Source organism: Phasianus colchicus, chromosome 3 (assembly GCF_987193195.1).
Source record: "Phasianus colchicus chromosome 3, bPhaCol1.hap1.1, whole genome shotgun sequence".
Lineage (NCBI taxonomy): Eukaryota > Metazoa > Chordata > Aves > Galliformes > Phasianidae > Phasianus > Phasianus colchicus.
This window is the reverse complement of record NC_143438.1, coordinates 45,451,819-45,474,923: the sequence shown is the minus strand read 5'-3', so window position 1 is coordinate 45,474,923 and position 23,105 is coordinate 45,451,819. Positions and strand designations below refer to the sequence as shown.

The 23,105-nt window shown below is 39.5% G+C and overlaps 1 protein-coding gene across 8 annotated transcripts in view; it reads left to right on the top strand.

Moving 5' to 3' along the window:
- PTPRM (protein tyrosine phosphatase receptor type M) overlaps nucleotides 1–23,105 on the top strand; it is a 460,562-nt gene that overhangs the window by 5,231 nt on the left and 432,226 nt on the right. Inside the window, exon 1 of one of the 8 annotated variants that reach the window (XM_090137388.1) lies at nucleotides 4,045–8,426. The exons of the other annotated variants lie outside the window; for them this stretch is intronic. The gene's annotated coding sequence lies outside the window, so the exon portion shown is untranslated. Of the gene's footprint in view, nucleotides 1–4,044; nucleotides 8,427–23,105 lie in introns of those variants that run through there. 8 annotated transcript variants of the gene reach the window in all.

Below are 23,105 nucleotides of genomic sequence, written 5' to 3'. Positions count from 1 at the left end.
AACTGCATGGAGTTGCAAAGAAATCGGTAGTACTTTCCTAGCGGTTTCTATGAAGGGATTATTGCTGCAGAGGTGTGATAAGGTTATATCTTAACCATCTTGATTGACCTGTAGTTACGTTTTAAAGCAAAGCTGGAGTGTTGTGTGAGTATATAGCTTCTTAATGCATTGTGAGGAGGCTTCTTCTCTGTTCAGAGTGATTAGTTTCAAAAATGATGTTGCTGTTGATGGAACCCTGCGCTGATTTTGTAACTGTGTTTTGTGGCTGCTTGAGCCACATCACTTCCTTCAGTGTTATGAGGAGTTAAGGAGGGTGAGTCCCCATACATGCTTTGAAAATGAAGGAATGATGTTTTTATGCCCACATTTCTGAGAGCAGTAACAACAAAAATAAAGGTGTTACACCTCTGACAAATACTTTCAGTAGCTGCGAGGAATAATAAAGGAACGATTCAGCCGTTTCACTCAGCCTGACCCTTTGCCACTTAAGAAGCGATGGTGGCAAACGAAGTAATGACCACGTTTGTTCAGATGAAAGCACGGGAGTGTTAGCAGGAGGGAGTGCTGAAGGCAGGTTGGAATTCAAGTGTTTGGGGAGGAAGGTGTAAAAGAGTGGAAGAGATGTATCTTGTTGGAAGGGAAAATGTCCTAGGAAAAGCTGAACTATCAAGGCAATTAAACTGCATCTGGAAAACATACATGGATTTATAATTTTTCCCATTTTTGTATTTTTGCCATCTTAGTTTTGAACACACTTGTCTCCTTATACATGCAAGGCTTAAATAGTTCTTCTGATGGCTTTACATAGCAATGGTTGATTATCTTTACACATATGATTAAGTGTAATGATGTTAATGAACCTTCAGTTTTTCTTTTTCCATGTGGAATGGTGCAAAACCAACATTCCTTCCGTAAGCTTTTTTCTTTTCTCTTTCTCTTTTTCCCCTAGATATTTGTAGTCTGCCCTGATTTAAAGAGCAGTCAGGATCTCTGAAGAAGAGACCCTTTCTTTTCTTTTTTTGTTTTTTAATCTCCAAGTGTTATTGTAAATATCTTTTACAGTGCTACTTTGTTAATCACAAAAGATGTGGTTTTGCTCCAGAATAACTAATAGATAATTACCTCTTTCATCACTGTAGCTCTTCCATCTTTTAGGGGAGTAAAATAAAGCATCACATGCCTGTATGAGGGCAGTGCTGCTTTTCCCACCCCCCAAGGTTTATGGCACACTGGGTTTGGAAAACTTTTCAGAAAGATTGTGTGTTATTAGCTTGAATCTTAAGGGTAGCTATGTTAGGTGAAATAATGCTTTTTAGTTTTGCTGACAATATTGTAACGTAAGATTGAGGAGGATATTACAGGGGTTTCTGTGCACTTCCAAGTGGATGGATAGTGGGCCAGTAGTGCCTTAAGGTTTTGTAAAATAGTTGTTCTTGCAGGTAAATGAATAGAGTGGCTTTTCACATCTCTGCTTCCGGTGAATGTAGGCTAAGCTGAGTAAATAACTCTTGTGCATGCCGTGCATTTCTATACTTGCGTGTATGCTTATAATTTAAGCACTAGTTCATATGTTTATGTTTTAAAAAGTTGATGAGTTATTGCCCTTTAGTGGGCTGTTGCATTTTTCATGGTGTACTGGGGCTGAAGGGAGTGTATTTTTTCTTTTTCCTCCGCACTTGAGGTTAACCAATCCCTTATCCATGGCTTATCTGGCATTTCATGACCACAGAAGTGGTCATCTGCATGCGCATCTTAACATTTTGATTGCTAAGTCTGTGTAGCTTCTGAGGGTATGTAGAGGATAACAGACCTCCAGTTTTGAAAAAGAATAGTACCAGATCCTATCTTAAGCAGAGCCTGAGATTTCCTAAACAGCTTCAGGTTGTCCTACACCTACAAAGGGTCTCACCTGTAGTATTTTCAAGTTCATATTTTTTTTCAGGTTTAACATCCAGTTCAGCTAAAAATTAAAAACAGACATGCAAATCAACTTCCATCTCCAGGAACTGTGTTAGGCCCTGGATCTGACTGTCCTTGCTGTGCTGCTTGGTACAGTTATTCTCTCTTCTTAAGGGATTAGTGAATTTGTTTTGTTTGAATAGGAGTTCGTTATTATCTGTTCCCTCTTGCATCCTTCTAGTAAATAAAATCACTGCAAGAAGTCCAGTGCTTCCTAACAACTTCTCAGTCTGCTTGAAATATGCTCGCACACTGAGTACAAACTTGCACGAGTGAGAAAATGTATCTGTGTCAAGGTTTAACTCTGCATATCCGTACAGGACTGCATGTCATTTGTTCTAATGACTGTGGTGTTTCTATCAAATGGTGTAATTCAGTATCAACAATGTCTGAGGATTACAATTTTTGGAAGCTGTTGGTATTTTGATAGTGTAAGATCTCTTTTCCTTCAGTGCTTTAAGATGTCCCATATAATCTTACCCGGGAAATGATTTCCTCACTCGGTGGAACTTTTTGAGCCTGGAAGTTTTTTCTGGCTCCATGTTGGGATGACATAGTGGAACATGAAGCGTACTGCTGGAGCACAGCATGCAGAAGACAGATGTAGATTTTAATTCCTGTTGTATTAGCCAGTTGCTTAGTGATCAGATCTTCTGCCTAGTGGGAAGCTGGATTTAAGTATATGCTCTGGCATTTCACTGTGATATAGGTATCTTCATAGTTAATCTTTTCTAATTTTTTTTTGGAGGGGGAAAGAGGGGGGGAAAGAGGGTTAGTTTTGACCATTACTGAAGAGTCTTTATTTATTTATTTATTTATTTATTTATTTATTTATTTATTTATTTATTTATGCTGATGTTTAAGAACCCCTACATTTTTTTAGGTAAACATTATTTTTATGGCATGAAGCAATGAAAGGGGAAGATCAGGTTGGATATCAAAAAAAGGTTCTTTGTCAGAGGGTGCTCAGGCACTGGAACAGGCTCCCCCAGGCAGTGGTCATGACACCTTTGTGGAGCCAGGAGTTGGACTCGGTGGTCCTTCTGGGTCTCTTCCAGCTCGGGATGTTGTGTGATTCTATTTGGAGATCATTTATAGCAGCCACTGGGAGCCGCTTACAACTCCAGTCTTCCGCAAAAAGTCGATGGTGTACTTAAATACTGTCACATATTTAGGAGATAAAGATAGTTGTGGACATTCACAGAAAGTGTAGTACTCAGTGGGGTAGTTCTTATGCTAATTGCTGAGAACTACTATAGTCTTTTTTCCTTTAATGTTCCATTTTCTGAATTGTAGATGAAGATTATTTTACAAAGCGCTGCATACAATGCAATATAAGCACTTTACATAACACATCTCTTCAGCTGTTTTTCTTTTTAACTTCTGCAGAGGCAGCTATTCCTGAAGTAATTTCACAGCTATGTAAGATCAATTGTTGTCCCAGTAATAATTTTAAGTCACCGTGCAGCTGATGCCCTCTTTACTGTGTCTGAGAGATGTCATCTTGATTCAGTCCTAGCTCAGAACTTCTCAAAGCACCTTTCTCTGCTGTGAGCACCTTCCTGAATAAGAAAGCAACCTGTTTGGGTTGGGTCTGTGATTGTTAAAAGAAACCAACAACACTAAACGCAATTTAAGTTAATATTTATTCAAAAACCTCAGAAGTTGGAAATGAGATGGGAAGCCTGTACATTGCCCAGCACGACTATGTTGTGTTTATAGTGATAGCAAAGCATGTGGGTTGAAGACCACACACATCAAGCTCATGAGGTGTGTTTTATTTATTTTTACACTGAGAATTGTTGTTAGAATTTCCTACATATATCTAGCCTAGTTAAGGATTTATGTGAATTAGCCTAGCATTTTCAGTTCAGCATTTGGAAATGATTGCACTTTCTGAGTCTTATTTGCTTTCAATGTTTGAGGAAAGAACACACCCTTTAGGACAAATATGTGTTGAAATTGTGTAGGGCTCAGAAGCCCAAGAAAAGTTGAAATATATTCTTCACAAATAAAAAAAATATGCATTCCACAGCAGAAGTGGATTTTATTTATTTATTTATTTTTTTAAAGTCTTGTGAAAACTTCAGAGCTGAATCTTTCCTCTACAAACCCTTAACAGAAAGTCATTTTGTTCACTAGAACCTTATTTCTTTGCATCCTGACTACTGGGGAGTTGAATGTTACCCACATTAGGGACTTCACACAGCTGCAGACAAGAGGTTAAATGACATTGAAATTACCCCGTATAAATAATATTCCTCAGCTACCTCTGTTGTGTGTGCAGGTGTAGACAAGCATATGACTGTGTGTGTGGGTTGAAGCGATGGATCTGCTAGCAAACAGTGCACACTTCAGCCTTTTTCAGCTGTACCACTCTCTGTCACATAGTGGGCTTGGGGTCTTGAAGGTGGATAGGAGCTTGAGTTGGCAGTAGGACTGAAGCCTTAGTTGTTGTATTTTTAAATGGAGAAGTTTAGAGTAAAGATAGGGATTGGTGTGGTTGCGTCACCAGGGTGGCTTCAGTGAGAGTCAGTCTGTTTCAACTGATGCACACTCACTTTCTGCTTTTGATATGCCTTCTCTCATTTCTTACAGAGAAACATTCAGTCTTTGAACATCTAAATTCTTACCTCAGGAGGTACCTGTTTTGAATCGGTGAGGAATGGAAATTGAAGGCAGCCGTGTGCTTCTTCTGGTGTCAGACAGGAGCTACTCAGGAGGTTTGGGCACACACTCAGTTGCATCATGGAAGCTTGCATTTTGAAAGCTATTGCTCGCCTGTCAGTTCTGTTGTGTTTGTTGCAAAACTTTAGTCAGTTTCTGATGTGTAGCCCAAACTTGAAGACTTTGTAATGGAAACTGTCCATATTTGTGAGGATCTCTATTTCAAAAATGAATGCAGGCTCGCAGCTTTCTCAACTGGTACACAGTAAATCTGCTTCAGTGAAGCAGCATCTGACAGGCTTGTTCCCTTCAAATCTGTACTTATGGTGGGTGGATGGCAGGAGCTTTGGGAACCGCTCACTGTAAGTGAGAAATCTCACATTTCCAGAACTCTGGTAGTCTTCATAGTCTGCAGAGTGCTGTGCTAGATTAATAGCCGTAAAAAGTTAATTCTGGCATGTGTGACAGAAGATGTGCATTTCCAGACTTTGTGAAGTGGAACTGCAGAAAAATCAGATCTGTATTCTAGAAACTGCCGTTGAACAAATACATGATATTCACCAGTAGCCCCATTCACATGATTTCAGTGCTTTGACTCTACGCAGTGGTCTAGCAATAAAAGAAAGAATTGGCCAATTACAGTAATCTGCTTGAGCTCTGTACTCTAGAATTTTGTGCAGAGAAAGAGGGAGGGCTCTTACCTGCTCTCAGTTCTGTCTAAAATTGCACTCTTAACACCATCTATTCTGCAGCAAATAACACACATATTTAACAAAGCTGTTAACCACAGGGCCACCTCTAAGGTTGTATTGCTCAGCTACCACCTCTCACACCCTCTCTGCCTCCTTCTCCATGTTACTGTCTGCCCCTCATCACCATGTTCCACACACCAGAAGGCACAGCGGCCTTTCTCTGCCCCCCTCTTTCTTCCCAGTTTGGAGATTAATATTCCCATTTAGGTAAGGGCACATAGCCTACAACAGGGCTTAGGGTCAGAATTTCTGACTGCCTGATTATTTTTCATACCAAGAATGCGTGGTAGTTTTTTTTTCCCCTTTCTCCTGTGGCAGATTAGATCAGAGTGGTCCCATGCATATGTTGTGACACATGCCAGGAAAGCATGTGCTTATGTGTAAATAGTGTAAGTGAGCAGGGGTGAGGTTTTGCTTTGCTTTGCACTTTGCAGCAACAGCAGGCAGTGCATGTGGAGAATGAGATACTGCAGCCAGATCTAGATTTCAGACCAGATGGACGTTATTCATAATAATATTTGGGTGTTAATGGTTTTTATTGGAGTGTGAAGTAAATTGTTGTTGTTCTTGTTCTTCAAGCTAAAGAGAATCACTTGGCACTATTAGTGCTGTCACTATTTATATAAACACGGGCTCAAAAATTAAAAATGAATGCAGTCAGTCTTGGGCATGCTGTAAATAATTCCCAAAAGCTTCTGATGATGTAATAAGTACAGGTGGGCAGGTGTTGCACAAGTAGTGTGAACAGCCCAATATCAGCATTTTGTAGTGCTGCAGCTAAGGGACATGAACAGCCTTCAGAGAAATTCATTTAGAACTCCTTTCCTTGTGGTTGAAGTGCTGTTAAGTGTTATGTGAGATATCAGCTCTTCTCTGAATCTTCTGTTTAGGCAGAGAGGAAAATGCGGAAACTTGTGTCACATAAGTCTGCTTCCTTTCTTAATATATACAGAATAAACATTGTATACAAACGTTTAGAAAAAATGTTGCCTCTTTATTCAACTCCTGCAATTAAATATTGTTGTATTGGTGCTTTGGCTTAATGTGTATTTCATACAATGTTGACAGGTTAATTTTGGCTGTTATTTTTATATGCACTTCTAATGCATGTAAATGCACGTGAAACGTGCTCTGTGCTAACTTGAAGATGGAGCAACAATAGTGTAAGTTCGTATTTCTTTCTACCAGTTTAAACTGTGCTTTAAGATGAGCTTGAAAGTTCCTACTTAGTGTGGAATGTGCAATACATCGATGTGGTTCCTGTTGATGAAGGTTCAATATAGGAACAGGATGCCAGCCATGCTCACAGCTGCGTACAGCACAGTGTGTGCTCTCTTGGGCAGATGCCGAAGAGGTTTATTAAAGCATGCAAGTTGTTTCTTCATATTGGGAGTGAAAGATTTCTTCTTAATCCTCATATGGCTGCTGTCGCTGCTGGAGTGTTAATAGATAGTCTAATTTGTGAGCTAAATTACTAATTGTATTATGAGTCTAAACCTTATTAAGCCTTTTGTGTAGAATTAGATCACAAAGCTTTGGGAAACTGAATCCTGGTTGGGTTCATTCTCCCCTCTTCAAAGACATAGGGAAGTGTTCCTGGCTGCAGCTGAGCTCTGTCACTGCCTGCTCCATCATTGATGGGGTCAGAAGTTGGAAGCAGGGAGGCTCTGAGAATAGACCCTAAGTCTCGGTTACATGAAAGCAACACAATTCTGTAGACGAATACAAACTCTATAATGTAAGTGGAGTGAGTTACAAAAGTTAGTTCCAAAAAAGTTCACAGCCCACCCAGAGATGGGCAGTCACTCAGCTGTGCTGTTGAGTGATGAGCGCTTTCTCAGCTGTTGTGCTGCAAGCTCAGCTGGGTCACCTGAGGTGGCTCTTGCTCTTTGCTCTGTCTTTGCGTGGAGTCAGCCTGCTAATGCAGCCCAGCTGGAGACGGGGCCCATTGCCTCCAGCGATGGATCAGTAATAAATAAACAAAGTGAGGCTTAATGGATTTTGACGTCCCTTTCAATAAATTTTTATGTTGGTCTGTAAGCTTGTGAACTCTTGTGCCTTTGATGTAGGAATGTTGCACCCATGGCAATTCATGTTCTTTATGAGAAAATGTTCACATTTACTCAATATATTTTCCTGTATATACATGAGATATGTTCCCAGTGGTATTAAGTTTTTCTCTGTGGTTCTGCACTCTAAACTGCTGTGAGGAACTCTTCTTCTTTTACATCTGAAGTTACCGGAGACTTAAATGTTCCTACCTTTATTCCTTACTGCTGTAAGCTAATGGCATTTGAGAAGTATAGACAATAAATGAAAGTAACAGGATATATATTTTGTCACATCATCTTTGTATTTTAAAGAGACTTTTCCAGGAACTGTATCACTAAATGTGACACAAATAGAATATGTTAATACAAAGCTTAGTGTCTGTTCTGAAAGAAGGACCTTTCAGAATGTTATCCACGCTGCGTTATCACATCTCTGTGAACAGAGCAGCCCAAAGCCCTGCTTAGAAGTAACCGCCTCCAGGTGTGGCTGTTGGGTAGGGGTCTGTACAGCTCCCACACTGATTATTGTGCTTATTGAGGTACTTTGGGAGATTAGTGTTGTTTTTTAGTGTTTTTTTTTTTTAAAGGGATTTTTTTGGTATGTTTTACCTTTCTTGCATTCTCTTACTCAAGCGCAGTATACCTTGAGACCAAAGTAGCTGCTGTTTCTCATTGGCTTAGGTGTGCGTTGGCGTAATTGCCCATTTGCTGTCTGTCCTGATTTAACCTGAAACAGCATTAATAGCATGCTAATAATGTTGCTGGGTGATGGAAGAACACCTGGGGCTGGGCTGAGCCTCTGGGTGGGATGGGGCCAGCACATGGGCCTGAATTAGGCTGGGGGTCATACTGTACCACCTGACACCATGCAGAAGGGTATAAAGCTTTGGGCAGTTGAATGGGCCTGCTTGCTGCTTGGGAGCTGCTGTGCATCAGTCTGTGGGGTAAGCTTTGTATTGCTGGCAGGGTGTTGCATTGTGCTGTGCATCGATAAGTGGTGAGTAATCTTATTGCAGCTATATATATATGGTCATTGTTGCCTTTTAGTTTCCTTTTTGCTCTTGTGTTTTAGTGATTGGTATTTAACTCAACCCATGAGTTCTATTTTGTTTCCAGTTCTCTCCCTCATTCCACTCAGGGGGCATTGAGCGTCAGCCATGTGATGCTGAGCTGCTGCTGGGTTGAACTACAACAGTGCCTTTTTGTACCCAACATGGGGTGGGTGATATTAGCACAGACTAGGTCTCTGTTGGAAATGTAGGGCCTGTTGTGGAGTTTGGAGCAACTCTCCAGCCTCAGGGCTGACTCCTCTGAGGCAGTCCATTTCAGGTGTACCCTTACAAGTGAAAGCAAACTGTGGCCTGTGCTCTGCTGCTGGAGGGACTGAGAAAAGCATGTTGGTGATACTGGTTATGGAATGTCACTTGGCTGCTCTCTTGACTCTGTGTTTAAAACAAACTTGATTCAGTGGGTCACTCTTCTGCGATATTTGTTAAGTAGTCTTGGACATCTTCTTAGTCTGACCTTGGTTGGTTTTATTTATTTCTGGCATGTCTTACACCTCCCTCATTCCCTGAAGGATGATAAGTGATAACTGCACATTCCTGGGGTTCTTTTCTTGGTTTTCATTTTGTGCAACAGGCCATATTTTCAGTGAATACAGGAGGAGTGAATAAGAAGGACCAGTGTTATGTCACATCACTAACAAGTACTGGTGTCCCTTATTACAACATTAACCATGGCCTCAAGTTTTGGTTTCTTCCTATTGGTGGCACTGACACAGAATATATAGCAGCTTCCTCTGTAGCTGCTGACTGAAACAAGTAACTAAGTGACCTATTTAATTTGGAGAGTTTGTATGCTTGAATGCACTGTTGTACCTTTCCTGGATATATGGAATAGAATATGGATCTCATGTCTTTGGATGGTATTGCTTCAAATTTTTATATTCTCTTTAGTACTCTTTAAAGAATTTCAGATGTGATGCCTTTTCTTCAAGGCACATCTAAAAATGGCTAACAAGGTAATAAAAAAAAAAAAAGCTTTCTCCATTAAACACCAAGTAAAGTTTGTGCCACTGTTTTTGACCTTTCTGGGGCGAGGAGGGAAACAGGTTGGAGTAAGCAGCAGTGAGAAGAAAGTGCTGTGGGTATTCAGCTCGGCAGTCTAGTGGTCATGAGAGTAACCATCTTCATCAGTGCACTTTGTGATGATTTTAGCTACTCAGTGACTTGAGTTAGGTGCTCAATTTCAGAATATGGTTTTTGGTAGATACACCCTTCACTGAACTCTCAACACAAGCTGCTGGTGATGTTGAGTGGGTAGGACACTGCCATAATGCTGTTAGAGCTGTAACAAAATCTGTCCTGAACTTGGTAACCATGCACCCAACTGGACAATGGTGGTGTCTGCAACCAGTCCATGTTGTTTATCTTGATTAGGATGTTCCCATCTGTAGCAGCGATGCTAAGTCATGGCTTGAACCAGTGATTGAGCACCTGGTGGGAAGGCAGGGTCAACCCAGGGGAGCTCAGGTGCAAGGGGTGGAGACAGGATCCACCCCTTCCCAGACTCCGATTAAGAGTTAGCAATGGATGTGAGGGAGATCTCTGCCTACCTGAGCCCTTTCAAGGGTCAGCAGATTTTTTTCCTTTGTTTCTGAGCTCATGGCTACTGCATTAAGCATGTCCTCACTTGCTGTAGCCTAGAACTCTGCTGTTCCTCTATCATTACTGTGCTTTCCATTGCAGTATAGCATTACACCATCTTTGTGTGTGGAGATGTAGATTTTACGATCTCTTGGTGAACAAAAGTTGCTGTTACCTGCTCTTTTTACAGAGCGTCTGCTGTAGTAAAGCTTGCTTCTTCTTCCACCCCATTTCAGCATTTTTCCTTATGTTTCTCCCACCAGAAGCCTACTTGCCTTGTATGCCCATTCCTTCAGGTTAGGAACAGTCCAGCTGCCTGCTTTTATCTGCAGGACTTCAGAAGAGCAAATTGCCTGTGTGCTTTTGGGTCATACCCATCCAGTGAGCCATGATATGAGTCAGGAAGGAACAGTTTGAATAACATGTGAAGTTGTTTTTTTTTTCTCCTTGTAAATAAAGTTTTCTAACTCTGAGGAAGAGGGTGGGAGGACAGTTGTGAGATAATTACCTGCTTTACAATGCTAATGATGGGATGTATTACACATTAATAGGGAAGTTTCTCTTGCCACAGGTAGAATCTCCCAGTGGGAGGTACAGAAAAATTCTGTTTCAGAAGTAGAGAGAGATGGAAAAAACTGGCTCTTAGCCTGTGCATGGCAGCTTGGGAGCTGGAATTGTTATCTGAAGCCAGGGGAGATGCATTTCAAACCCTTGGAAACCTCATCTTGGAGGCTGGAGTGGAACTTGGAAGCCTGGTGGATCCCTTCCAGCTTGAGCTATGCTGTGTTTCTCAGGAGCCTGGGCTGGATTAGGCAGAAAATTGCTTCTAGAATTTTCCTGCGGTTACTCTGTTGCTGTGTGAAATACAGGGACAGTTTGTGCATGGACAAGAGGCATTATAAAAGCATTGTGAAGTAAGAGCATTTCAAGGTACATTTAGTTGCTGTGCTTTTCTGCTTAGACTTGCTTATGGTCTCTATATTGCATTTGTGTGGCGGGAGTTAGAGAGTTGGTGTTTATTCCTAGAGGAGGGAACACTTGTATGCTTTGGAAGGGTGAAAAAAAAAAAAAGAAAAAGCATAACTATGCAGTTGTTATGTTAAATGAATTTTAAAGTTGGTGAGAAGAGGCATTCAGAGATGAGAATGCTTGGGGGGAGAAATGAAAGCGCACTGGAGCTGTTTCCCCTTGAGGGCTTAGGCAGGATTGAAGAGAAGTGGTGCATACTGAAGCCTTGTTTATAGTCTTTCACTTACTGTTAATAAAACAGGGATGTTCTAAAAGGTTTCCATAATTAAAATGCAGTCCTTGAGTGTAGTGTGTTTTGAGAATGGGCTAAAGGCCTGCTGCCTCTCTGTCTGCTTAAATCACTACTTATGAAATACTGCAGTGGACTTAGTGTTTTGGAGTTGTTTTCAATCAGATTGATGTTAGAAATGTGGGGTATTAAATAAATGAAAACAGAACTTATGGGGAAGCTGATAAGTGTACAAATTGACTGATTAGTAACTAATTACCAGTACAGAGATTTTTTGCCTTCTGTTTTGTTGTTTTTTTTTTTTTAATTGGCTGAATATTAATAAATCTGGCTTATTTCTGGGAAACAGCAAGTTCTAATGGTCTTCCAGAAATTCATAACAAAAAAGCTAAGGAATTAGCATAATAAATAATTATTGCTTCCAGGGTTTTTATTGTTAAGATAATAAAATGTTAAAAAGCAAACCACTTGAGTAGAAAGTAATTGCACTGACAAGCACCACACAGCGAGCATTCACAATAAAGTAAACCTTCCCTCAATGTCAACCTGATTTGCTATCCACATAAATGCTTCCTCACATTATGGAAATGTGCTTTTTCTATCAACGGAAAAGAATAAAACTCCAGGCATCTAATTAATCTTGTCTGACGTATGATTTCATACTCAGGTTAAAACACGAGGCAGGTAGGTCTATTTTTTCCTCCCTCTTTGTGCATGACCACAGGCAAATCTCTCCATTAATGTCAAGCTGCATCTGTGTGTCTCCATCTCTGCCACATGTCAGTCATTAATGCATTAGTGTTGCCTGTATTGGATTCATATGCACCAGTTTTTCTGTCTGAGGGCCTTGTAAATAGGAAGCTGCAAGGCTTGTGAGCTATACATCACAGGCATCTCACCTTGAACCTCTCTGTATGGGAAGAGGGACTCTAATGTATAGGAGAAGGATTGGATGTGGTAATTTGTAGTGGAATTTCCAAGTTAGCATGACCCACTGGGGGAAGGAAACAAAACTTGGCTTTGATACTTTCCTTGATTCAGTATGCTCTTGTTAAAGTCAAAGAACTTTTAATAGTACCTAACTGTGTTACTGGTCGTATTGTAGGCTTGTTGATGGCAGAACCACTTTGAGAAAATGCACAGACAAACAAAGTGTCTGCATTATGGGTGTTTTATTTTCTGAAATTCTGCTTAATGGTTTCTGCCAGAGGCAGCATGCGCCACTTGAAAATGTGGTGGTTTGACCTTGAATGCTAAAAACCTGTGCAACTCTGCTATGTTTTTATGTATGTAGGTAGTACAAAGGGTACTGTTAAGAACTTGAGTCCAAATAACAAAACCTTGGCTTGTTCTTGAAAATGAAAGCAGTAACCTCAAGTTACTGTAATTAAAATAAAGCTAGCAAACTGAAAAATTATTTCATGAGCACAGTGCATGTATTAAGATATTTTCCTGTACAATTTACATGCAGAATCCCATGGCACTGGGAAACAAATGTTTCCTCGTGTAGTCCAAAAGTAAGAGGAATAATGTTTTTATTTTATTGACTGAATGCAAAGCAGGAGCGTCACTGGTAAAAGAGATCTGTGGTTTTGTTTTCTCTTATTTTCATTCTAGGCTTTAACTTCTGTTTCCTGTTGTCTAGAAGCCCATTTTGTAAATCCCTTTGTAAAGGTGATGAAGAATCCTTATAAGAAGCATACTGCATCAAGCAAAATGCTTACGTATTTTGCATAATCATGAAAGCTATTGGTTACAGACAATGGTATGACACTAGGAGGAGTCAACAGGCAAAATTGTAAATGAGAAATGTTCCCCAGAGGGCAGGCGTTGTTGTGTATATGGCTGTTTTTTGTGTCGCCTGCCTTGTATGGTACCTGCTGCTGAACAGTGACATGTCTAAGCCTTGTCAGATGAGTTAGCTTTATACCCAAAAGATATATTTGTGATTGACCTCCTGACAACTGTGGCTTTTACGTGTCATTGTGGTGCTGCTTGGTTGGGGCTTGGTTTAGTATAATAGTGGTTTTTTCCAAATATAATGATTCTAAGATCGTCCAGTCCGACTGTCTGGGTTGCACCACCCCCACCATGCCCACCAACCACATCCCTCAGTGCCACATTTACACATTTCTTGAACACCTCCAGGGATGGTGACTCCACCACCTCCCTGGGCAGCCTGTGCTGATGACCAGACGCCCCTTTGGAGAAGAAATTTGTTTGTGGCTGTTAGAACTGTCTTCTGGTAGCTCTGAAAGACTACGTGAAGGTAGAAGCTAGAGCCAGGAAATTAACTCTATGTCCTGACTATGAGGTTCTTGCTGTCAGCTTTTCCCTTGATGTTTCCTGGCAGTTTGCCTTTGAGAAGCAGAACTTCTCAAGAAGTGCAGTAACACAGCTTTAGTCCACATTTGTAACTTTTTGCACCTTAAAGTCTGGCTGTTACTGCTCGTACAGTTTTTAAGAGCTTGTGAAATGTAGATGTGAAGTAGGAGAATACCTTTCTGCTCAGTAACCCATGTAGGTACAAGCCACAAATCTCGTTTGGAGATCAGTCACAGTGCTCTGCATTTCTGTGCTGCGATTTCTTTTCAGTTGCTTGTAGGAGGGATGAGTGTCGCAGAGCCATTCAGGCAGGCAGGAAGTTCTGCAGATCACTTGGTCAGCCCCTGCTCAAAGCAGAGTTGACTTCAAAGCTGGGTCACACTGCTTGGGGCTCGGACTCTTCAGAGCATCAGCAGCGATGGGGATCCACAGCCTCTTTTGAGTTATGCGAACTTGTAAAACAGGGGCTTTAAAAATGTCAGTTATGCTAGGTTAGTGCTTCTGTAGAGGAGAAAAAAGTTATCAAAGAAAAGATATTCCAGAGTGTATTAAAGCTTAAAAGGTGGGAGCTCAATTTTTTTGTTAAGGCTTCTGAATGCATGTTGTTTGAAACATGTCTCTCTGCTTCTTCTAAATACCCCTCTGTTGTGTTGACAAATAGCTTTCAGTGCTGAGAACGTAAACTTCTGCTTTCTGTCTGGCTTTGGACAAAGTATTCTTACTGAACAGTTCATACTGTTCATACTGAACAGTATGAATATGTCCTTACCAATAGCTGCTTCAAATGGGTGCTATTTTTCAAATAAAGTGACCTGTGACATGTAAGATATTAGACATTCTAGAAGACATTCTAATTTGATTTTAAAAGTCATATGGCTTAAAGGCGAGCACTTATGACTTTCATAGCAGAAATGTTCCTTGCACGGTGCCAGCGTTCTCATCCAGTACTGGAGAACACTGGAACTCTGTCTGGAGAAGATTTTTTTCTTCTTTTAAGAACTTCAACGAAGACAAAACACACTGATGTTAAACAAAACAAATTGCCAAACCTCTAAAAGGAAAAAGAAAAAAAAAGAATTATTTTAAAATTCCCCACAGAGGGAAATTAGTTGAGGGGTAAGAACAGATTAAGTGCTCTGTCCCAGATAGTTCTGGCAGGGAAAGAAATGATGTTACTTGTAACTTTGAGACTCTGTGGGGAATTTGATGATGCTAGGAGGAAGAAGTAGTAATACCTCTGGAAGTCTGTGGAAAGGGACAACGAACACAAACATGTTTTCCTGTTGCAGAGGACCAAGAGATTGTTATCTAAATAGGTTTTTTGGTATTTTCTTTTTTTTTCTTTCTTGCTTTAATTTAAGTGTTGGTGAATTTAACCTTGACTGAATGTTATTTATCCTTAATGCTGTAGAAATCTGAACTGTCCTGATGTGTGTGTGTGTGTAGTATTTGTAAGAATCAGTTACTATAAGGAGTCATTGAAACAGGTCTGGATGTGCATTGGCTCCCAGGTACGCTGGTATTCCCAGAGGTGTTGGTTCCCTAGAAACTTAAGCAACATAAGTCTCCATTGCTGTCCTTTTTCTTTATTTATCCTTTTAGCAATCAATGTTGTTCTTGCCAGCAATATGCTAAATAATGAGATGACACATGCTGGTCATTTCCAGGGGACTAAAGTTCATGTTTTGAGAGAATTCTAGAGTTTTTGTTCACAGTAATAACATCTTTCTGGTAATCATTGAATAGTGAAAAGGTTATAGGTTACTCCATGTTTAAATTAATTATCATGTCAGGCTTCTAATTAGGAGTTGGTGCATTGTAGCTGGGATTTCATAAATGCTTAAAATAAATGTATCTTTCTGTATTTTGGGAATCTCAATGTGCTCTGTAGAATCAACACCTTAGAATCTTGTGTTCCAGATGGAATTTTTGTGCTGTTCAAGATGCATTTTTTTAAAGTTCTCCAAAGAGAGTTCTTTGTTCTTATTTAGCTAGTGCTGTTTTAGCTAGTAGTGTACTGATTCTGTTTTCTTGGAATACAGCATAGAAGGCTAAATAGCATGCTTCTGCATTCAGTTGCATAGCTGCTTTTAACATTTGAAGCCCTGTGTATGTACATATGGCACTTAAACGCCAATTTTAAGTACTATCAGTACAAAGCAAGACAAAAATATGTAGCTGAAAGCTTTACGCTTGGAGATCAACTATCTTCTGTGATGGACTTCACGTATATAAAACGTACCTGTGAACATTTTAACAGAGTTGGTCTATTTGACTCAAGCCAGCGATAAAATGAAAAGAGAAATCTCCCAAATGTACATCCCTTTTTGTTCACAAGTTTATTATTTGACACTGAGAACGCAACACAATATGTTTAACCTTTGCTTTTTTCAACATTAACTAATACACTTTTTACCATCCTACTCTGAACTTGTAGTTGTGGCTCTTATATTCTGAACTGGCAGCTAATTCTGGTACACTTGATGCTTCAAGTTCTGGCCAGTTTTACAGTGGTTTTGCACCACATCCTATTAGTTGCCTTAAAAGTGAAATTAATCCATGCATGGGAGAAATAAAATAGGCAGTGTGAGGCGGTTTGTGTTTCCGTTTTTACAGTTCCTGTGACTTCATGTTGGTTGATGGTAACCCAGACATTTTCACCAAAGAGGAGTTGGTTCACTTAAGATTTGCTGTCCTTTTTTCCATGTTTATCTTCTTGGCAATACATTTTGCTTGCGTGCTGTGTGTGAACATCCTTGGGTTTTTTTTTAGTTTTTGGGACAGAAGCTTGAGAGCTTGGGGCTGAGGAAGACTCAGCTGGTGATGAAGGCTGTGGTGGCGGAGATGCATGAACTTCCGAGCACTACCAACAGTGGTTTCATAAGCTTTGCTTGTAATTAGCTTATTTCAGAGTATTTTTAATGCATTTGTCTGATATAAAATTGTGCAGTACCTGAGGCACTGAATTTGAACGTGATTTGAATGTGTAGACATAGCACTGAGACGTGGTTTAGTGGGCATGGTGGTGATGGGTTTGCAGTTGGACAAGGTGATTTTAGAGGTCTTTTCCAATCTATGATTCCATAATAAGCTACTGTAAATTAGGGGTGGTAAGGGAGAAACAGGATAGCAATCCTGGTCTTGCTGCTGTCAGGGTGTCTAATAGAGAACTCACAAAGAAGGTGTGCCTTCCCTTCTTAGCAGAGGGATTGTGAGAAGATAACAAAGGACATCGACAGAAGTAGCAAGGAGAAGTTACATGACAGAAATTCAACCTCTTTTACTGTGTGGTTGAAAATCTTTCTGACTGTAATGAGCAGAATGTAATCCCAGCCAGTGCAAAGTTGGCATCCTCCCAACGGAGGGTATTGCTGCAAAGAAGTGTTTGTAGTTGGAGAGGAGAGCTCAAAACCATGAACTGAATGCTAACTTCTGCAGAGATGCTCAGCTTACAGACAGGTTGGGTTCCTTCGCTGCTTTCTCTTCTTTGTAGGTGGATGTTAAGCACAGACTGATTTTTAGTGCAGCACTGTGGGCACCAATGGTGCAGCCAGTTATCAGGTCAGTTCTGCTAAATTAGGAATACCAAAGCAAGCAATGGTTTATTGTGAGAAGAGAACTAAAGCATGCTGGCAGGCTGTGCTGGTAGTGCACTTCTCTCCTGGTGCTGGAGAGCTGTAGGAACAATGAGATGAAGGCAAGGCCTTTTCTTGTGCCTCTTTTTCTTAGAATTCCGGTAAGCTCTCCTTTTCTTTCCCTTTTTAGTTTGCTTTCCTCAGCATATCATTATCTAGGTAGATCCTATGTTCTGTATTGCTTTTTCCTCTTCGCTTTACTTCTAAAGTGGATATTAGAACTTGTCTTTTCACAACTAGGACAAGGCAAATGGAAGGGAGAAACTTGAGGGTTTGAACAGAACTGGGTAAAAAGAAATAGGACATACAGTATGAGAAACCTTACAAAGGAGAAGATCAAGAAATTCTTGAAGACAAAGAGGGAATGAGAAGAGAAAAATGCATATGGTAGTATTTATCTCATTTATTACATATAGAAAAAGGAAAAATGAAGTGAAAGAAAACTGAACAACAGACTCAATGTTTTCAGCTTATTTAGAAAAAAATACAGTATATTACAACTAACCAAGTCACATGCAATCTGATGAGCTTTTTTTTTATTTATATAAATATGCATGCATTTTTCATTGTAGCAGGTAGATCTACTTCTGTTACAAATGTCAAGTTGATTTTCTCAAGTTCTTGTATGCATATCAGTAATAAGTAGATGTGACATTTTTCTTTTCTTTGCAAGGAGGCTATGTAATAGTTTGCACAGATAGTTTGCCCTTACGTTCTTTAAAATAAGGAAACTTTATTGTTTTCTGCACCCTTCTTACAGTCTGGCCTGCCCACTGTGTTCTTAATTGAGCATGAAATGAACATAGATGTAGTGTTTATTCACTTAGTTGATGTTATCTAGGCTGTCGATAGCAATTAAAGCACATGGGAACAAAATTGGGGTCTTCTCTGTTGCTCGTCTTTCCTTAAATTATAATTGTGATTATAACTAAAGGAAAAAAAACCCTTGATCAACACAAAACAAGCAAACAAACAACAAAAATAAAAACAAAACAAAACAAAAAACACAGTGAGCTTAAAAAAAGAAAAAGCAATTATTGATGCTTAATCCCATGCTCAAACAAGCTGCCAGTACAAAGCAAATAGCTGCAATTTCAAGGTAGCCTGGTGGTTCATGTATATTTTTGTGTTGTCACTGTTATCAGGGAAGCTGAGATATACTATTGGAGTTAAGCTAATACATTCCTGTAATCATATCTATTTTAAAGAAATGTGACAGCTATTTACATTATTAAAATAAACTGAATTACTACATTTATATCTTTAGCGTATGTGTTAGAGTCCTTTAGGCAAAGCAAGAAAGCACTTTAATCTTTTGTAACGTCACTTCATTGGGAAGATATCTGTTACATTTAGTGACCGAAACGGTTTTGTGTTATCTGACTGTACAATATACAATATGTACAATATAGATGATATAACTTAATTGCTGAGAAGTGTGTGATTGAACTGTGCCTTTAATATGAATAGATGCTGCATATGGCCTTTTATGAGTACATTTATGTGGAATGAATTATTTAAAGTAGAATTCAGCCTTTTGCAGAAAATGCCACATGTATTGTGACTGAATTGCCTTTTGACTTCAAATATTTATTAAGTATGTATTGAAATTCCTGTACCTTGTTATTTGGCTGTTAACACATAATGTGGTGTAGTTTAAGACTGGAAGGAGCCACCAGATCATGATCTTTTCTGATCTCTGGGGCATAGCCCAAGAAATGAGAATGCAGAACAAGGAAAGTGTCTGCATAGTATCTGGTGTACTTTATACTGCCAGCTCCTTCATCTGGGATTTTTTGGTGTGTTTTATGGTTTTTAAATGGGTTCAAAGTTGTGATTTCCTTTGACTGTGTGTTATACTTCATTTTGCTCTATATTCTGCAGTAGACCAAGGGAACCTTTTGAGTTGGCTACATGGGTGGTGGTGTAGATTCTGCCTTCCTCCCCTGCTTCTGCTTCCTGGTGGCTTGCAGTGACTTTCCTGAGATTGGCGTCTTACTAAAATGAAGGAAGAAGCAATAACCAAAAAAGCAATAGTTTGAGAGAAGTAGATGCAGAAGCATGTTTGTTGCTGTTGGTGTGAATTACATTGCCACAAACTGTTCGGAGTTGGGTGAGAATGTGTAAATATGCAACTGTTGAATTATTACTATTTTTTTCATGTTTAAATTTCAGTGATTCTTTTCTCCTTGTTGTTACTACACAATACAGTTCTCCTCTCTTCTTTTCGAGTGCGTGGCTTAGCGCTCTTAATAGCCTCCCTTACACTGCACTGTTCTTAGATTTGTGCCAATATGTTTCTGAAGAGTGAATTAATGAGTAAAACAGAAGCTCTGCAATGTTCTTCATTTAGTTCCTCAGAAAGTATCCAAGCAGGACTATTAACTATACCATATCGTCTACCTCACTTTGAATTTTGAATATAAATGGAAGCCAGCTTTTTGTCCCTTAATACAAGCCAAATGTCAATCCATATGGTTTTGATTTTTGTATATTTTTAATAGGCTCTGTAACAATTACTTGGAAAACTGACATAGCTTTTCTCTCATTTTCTCTCATATTGTTGCTGCTTTACAGATAGACAATGCTTGCTGTGTGATCCGTTGCTGGTAAAGACAGCATATTCTATTTGTATAACTTAAATATTTGTTTTTTCTGATCCTGTTCAAGTTAGGCTGGATGCAGTGGGAAAAACCGGCTCTCTATCAGGATGGTGATTTGGGGAAATAGAATCCCGTGAGAAGTCCCTGCAAATATTAATTTCTGAAGTCTGCAGAAAGGGCTTTTAATTATCTTGACTGAGCTAACATTTGTAACTAAATGATGTATGCTGAATGCTTCTTAAATGTTGGCAATAATCAAAGAAGAGAATGGTGGTGTCTTGGTGCTTTCCAGTTCTCAGGTGCTTGTATTGTTCCAATTAAGGCAGATTCTGTATGCATGGGCAAAATATTTATAAGTGTTTTAAGAGCTAGTATAAGTGAAAAAATGTTATTTGCTGTTGTTGTCAGTGTCTTCACTGTGAGCTCTTAGTTCACTAATAATATGATTATAAGGTTTGATTTTTATCAAAAATCAACCCAGGTCATTCTATGATTCCTACTTTAAAAGTAGTTGAAATGGTGTATTGATAAGTGCTTCTAAGGCAAGAAGTGTAAATCTATTGCCCAATTTTCAAGCTAAAAATACTAAGCAGGCTGTGTGTATGTCAAGCTGAAAGGTTTCAGATCACAAGTCAACTGATTTCACTTGCTTATTCCCTCCACTGCCATCTCTCCAGTATCTTTTATCAGTAGATTGCAAAGCACTTTACGAAGGGAGATGCATTTCCTTGTTTTGTGGAGGGATCTTGATCTTTTTATAGGTTAATGCAGCACTTTTTTCCCCCCTTCTGTATATGTCATAAAAATTATGAATGCCTCTTGAGCTCTGGAAGGCTGCAGTAATGGTAAAGCCAGATTTTCTTGTCATCTGCAAGTATTCTGGTAGACTTTCTGTTTATGTGATCAGATACAGCCTTTCTGTAGGGCTGCCTCTTCTTGCCCCGTGTAGAGATTGAATGGAAAATGGAAAAGATTTGAGGTTTTTGTGAATGCTACATTTCCGAAAGTTCCTGTGTTTGACCTGAAGAAAGCTCCATCCTTACGATGAGCAGCAGCCATCAATGCAGCCAACCCCTTCTGTCATTCCACAGTGCAGCTGTCTCCCAGAACAAATGTGGAAACCCTTTGGTGTGCAGCTTGTGGGGGCCCTGGAGGAGGCTCTGTCCTTCTTTGTGCTCACAGACTGGGCTTTGGGTTCTGTGTGGAGTGTGTAGGAGGCTGCATGATCCCATGCAGTTACGGTTTCTGCCCGGGGATAATGCCTGTAATATTACTTCTGTGATGTGAGTGATAGACTCTGGTAAGCTAGAACCATCTTTGGTTTGGATTGTAATTAGTAGTGACTTAAGGACTCTGGTTGTGAACATGCAGCACAGGCTGTTAATGTTTGTGCATAAAACAAAGCTGTCTTTCAACTGAGAAAGTACAACTGAGGATGGAGCAGATTATGATGTACTTGGAAGGTATAGGATGGGACATGAAGGGCAGTTTGAGAATGTGATGAAGCAGCTAAGAGTTAACAGCAGGGTGTTTTTAGATGTTTCAAGCAGCCTTGAACCCTGCTTCAGCAGTAGCATATGCTTCTCTAAGCATATCACTTTCTATATTCAAGTATTCCAATTTTACTTATTCCCCAGTAGAATAAGTTGTAATTCTCAGATAGCTACCATACTGCCGAAGAAAACTGGGTGTCTCGTTGAAAGGAAGTGATACCACATAATTCTGTAGGATGATTTACTGTCAGGACAATTGATTTCATGTGGTTGAGATTTACAGTTCTCTAGGATGCTCATTGTGTGATCTGCCAGTTACTGAGTGCTTTCAAATGTGTGTAATCAAGTAAGAATTAAAATAAGTGTGTGTGTGTGTGCGTGTCTGGATATATGCTTATCTATTCCTAAAATAAAAGGAAGGCATTTGTAACAGAACTATCTCCTACGTTTTTCCCCATTCAGCAGACATCATCTTTCTGGTTAGCACAAAGTCATGAGAGATGGACTTTCTCAAAGCAGATTTTATTTCTAGATTTTTTCAAATCCTCTCAAATACTGCACAAGATAGATTAGAATGCTGTTCTGCTTTGTGGAGTGATCTGGGGGGAATAGCAGAAAAAATTAAATTTTATTTTAATTAAACAGGATGTATTTCAACTATGAGGCTCTTTCTGCAACCAATCTTTTGTTTAAGTATATTTTTTACCAACCTCAATTAAACCATCATGCTAAATATCACTGCCCTATAATGCGGCTAACAAGTTCCTAATTTGCCATGAATTCTTTATTAACATAATGCCAGAAAGTTCTAATAAAATCAGTTAGGCTGATATGAACAATTTGTTATGGCTTGGGTGCTCTGTGTCAGTCTATAAAATTTGTTGTGTTCACTTTCTGATACAAAACTCGTTAAGAGGATGTTTTCCACTTTTCAAAAATTGTATGTAGAAGAAAACAGCCACTTCTTTGAAGAGCTGTTCAGGAGAAATAATAGTTAAACTACTATTGAATTGTCTTATTTGAAATGGGATTATATGTAGAGATGCTGTCAGTAGAACAGTGATGGTTAGGAAGTTTTTCTCCTTGAACTGTTTGAGAACGGAATCTTTCTGTTGTTTCTGCTCTTTGCCTCAAAGTGTTTAAAGTTGGGAAAAACAAAACAAAACACAATAAGCCAACCTGGCTCTGCATGGTTCTATTTCTGCAGAAATCTTTAAATTCTTGTTCTTAGGAGTATTGTTATTGACTTCAAAAGGGATAGTAACAGTTTATTGAAAGTACTCAACAATGGGAGTACCTGTGATGCAGTTAATCTAAATAAAGCATTATGCTTAGCAGTCAGGCTGGTTATGAGATGGTTTTGGCACAACTGAAATTGTTGTTGTTTCCTTTCCTGAAGTAGTTGATACGCTTGGACACATGGCCTATGAGTTGCTACTGCTCTCTACAGATACATTTGTTGGATGCTCTGAACACCGCAAAATATTTGCTGTCTTTGCTGCAGAAACCTTTATATCTTATTTCATGTGACGTTTTCATAGCAAATAAAGAATTTTATTTGTGACTGCCTTAATGGAGAAACAGCTTAATTATTGATAATTTCCAAGGGCGGTATGCTGGCTGGATTTCACCCTTGTAAATTTGCCGCTGCCTTAGCGACAACTCCAGTGTATCATTTAGTGCTTAGGCTGTTTGTGGACTATACAATATCATA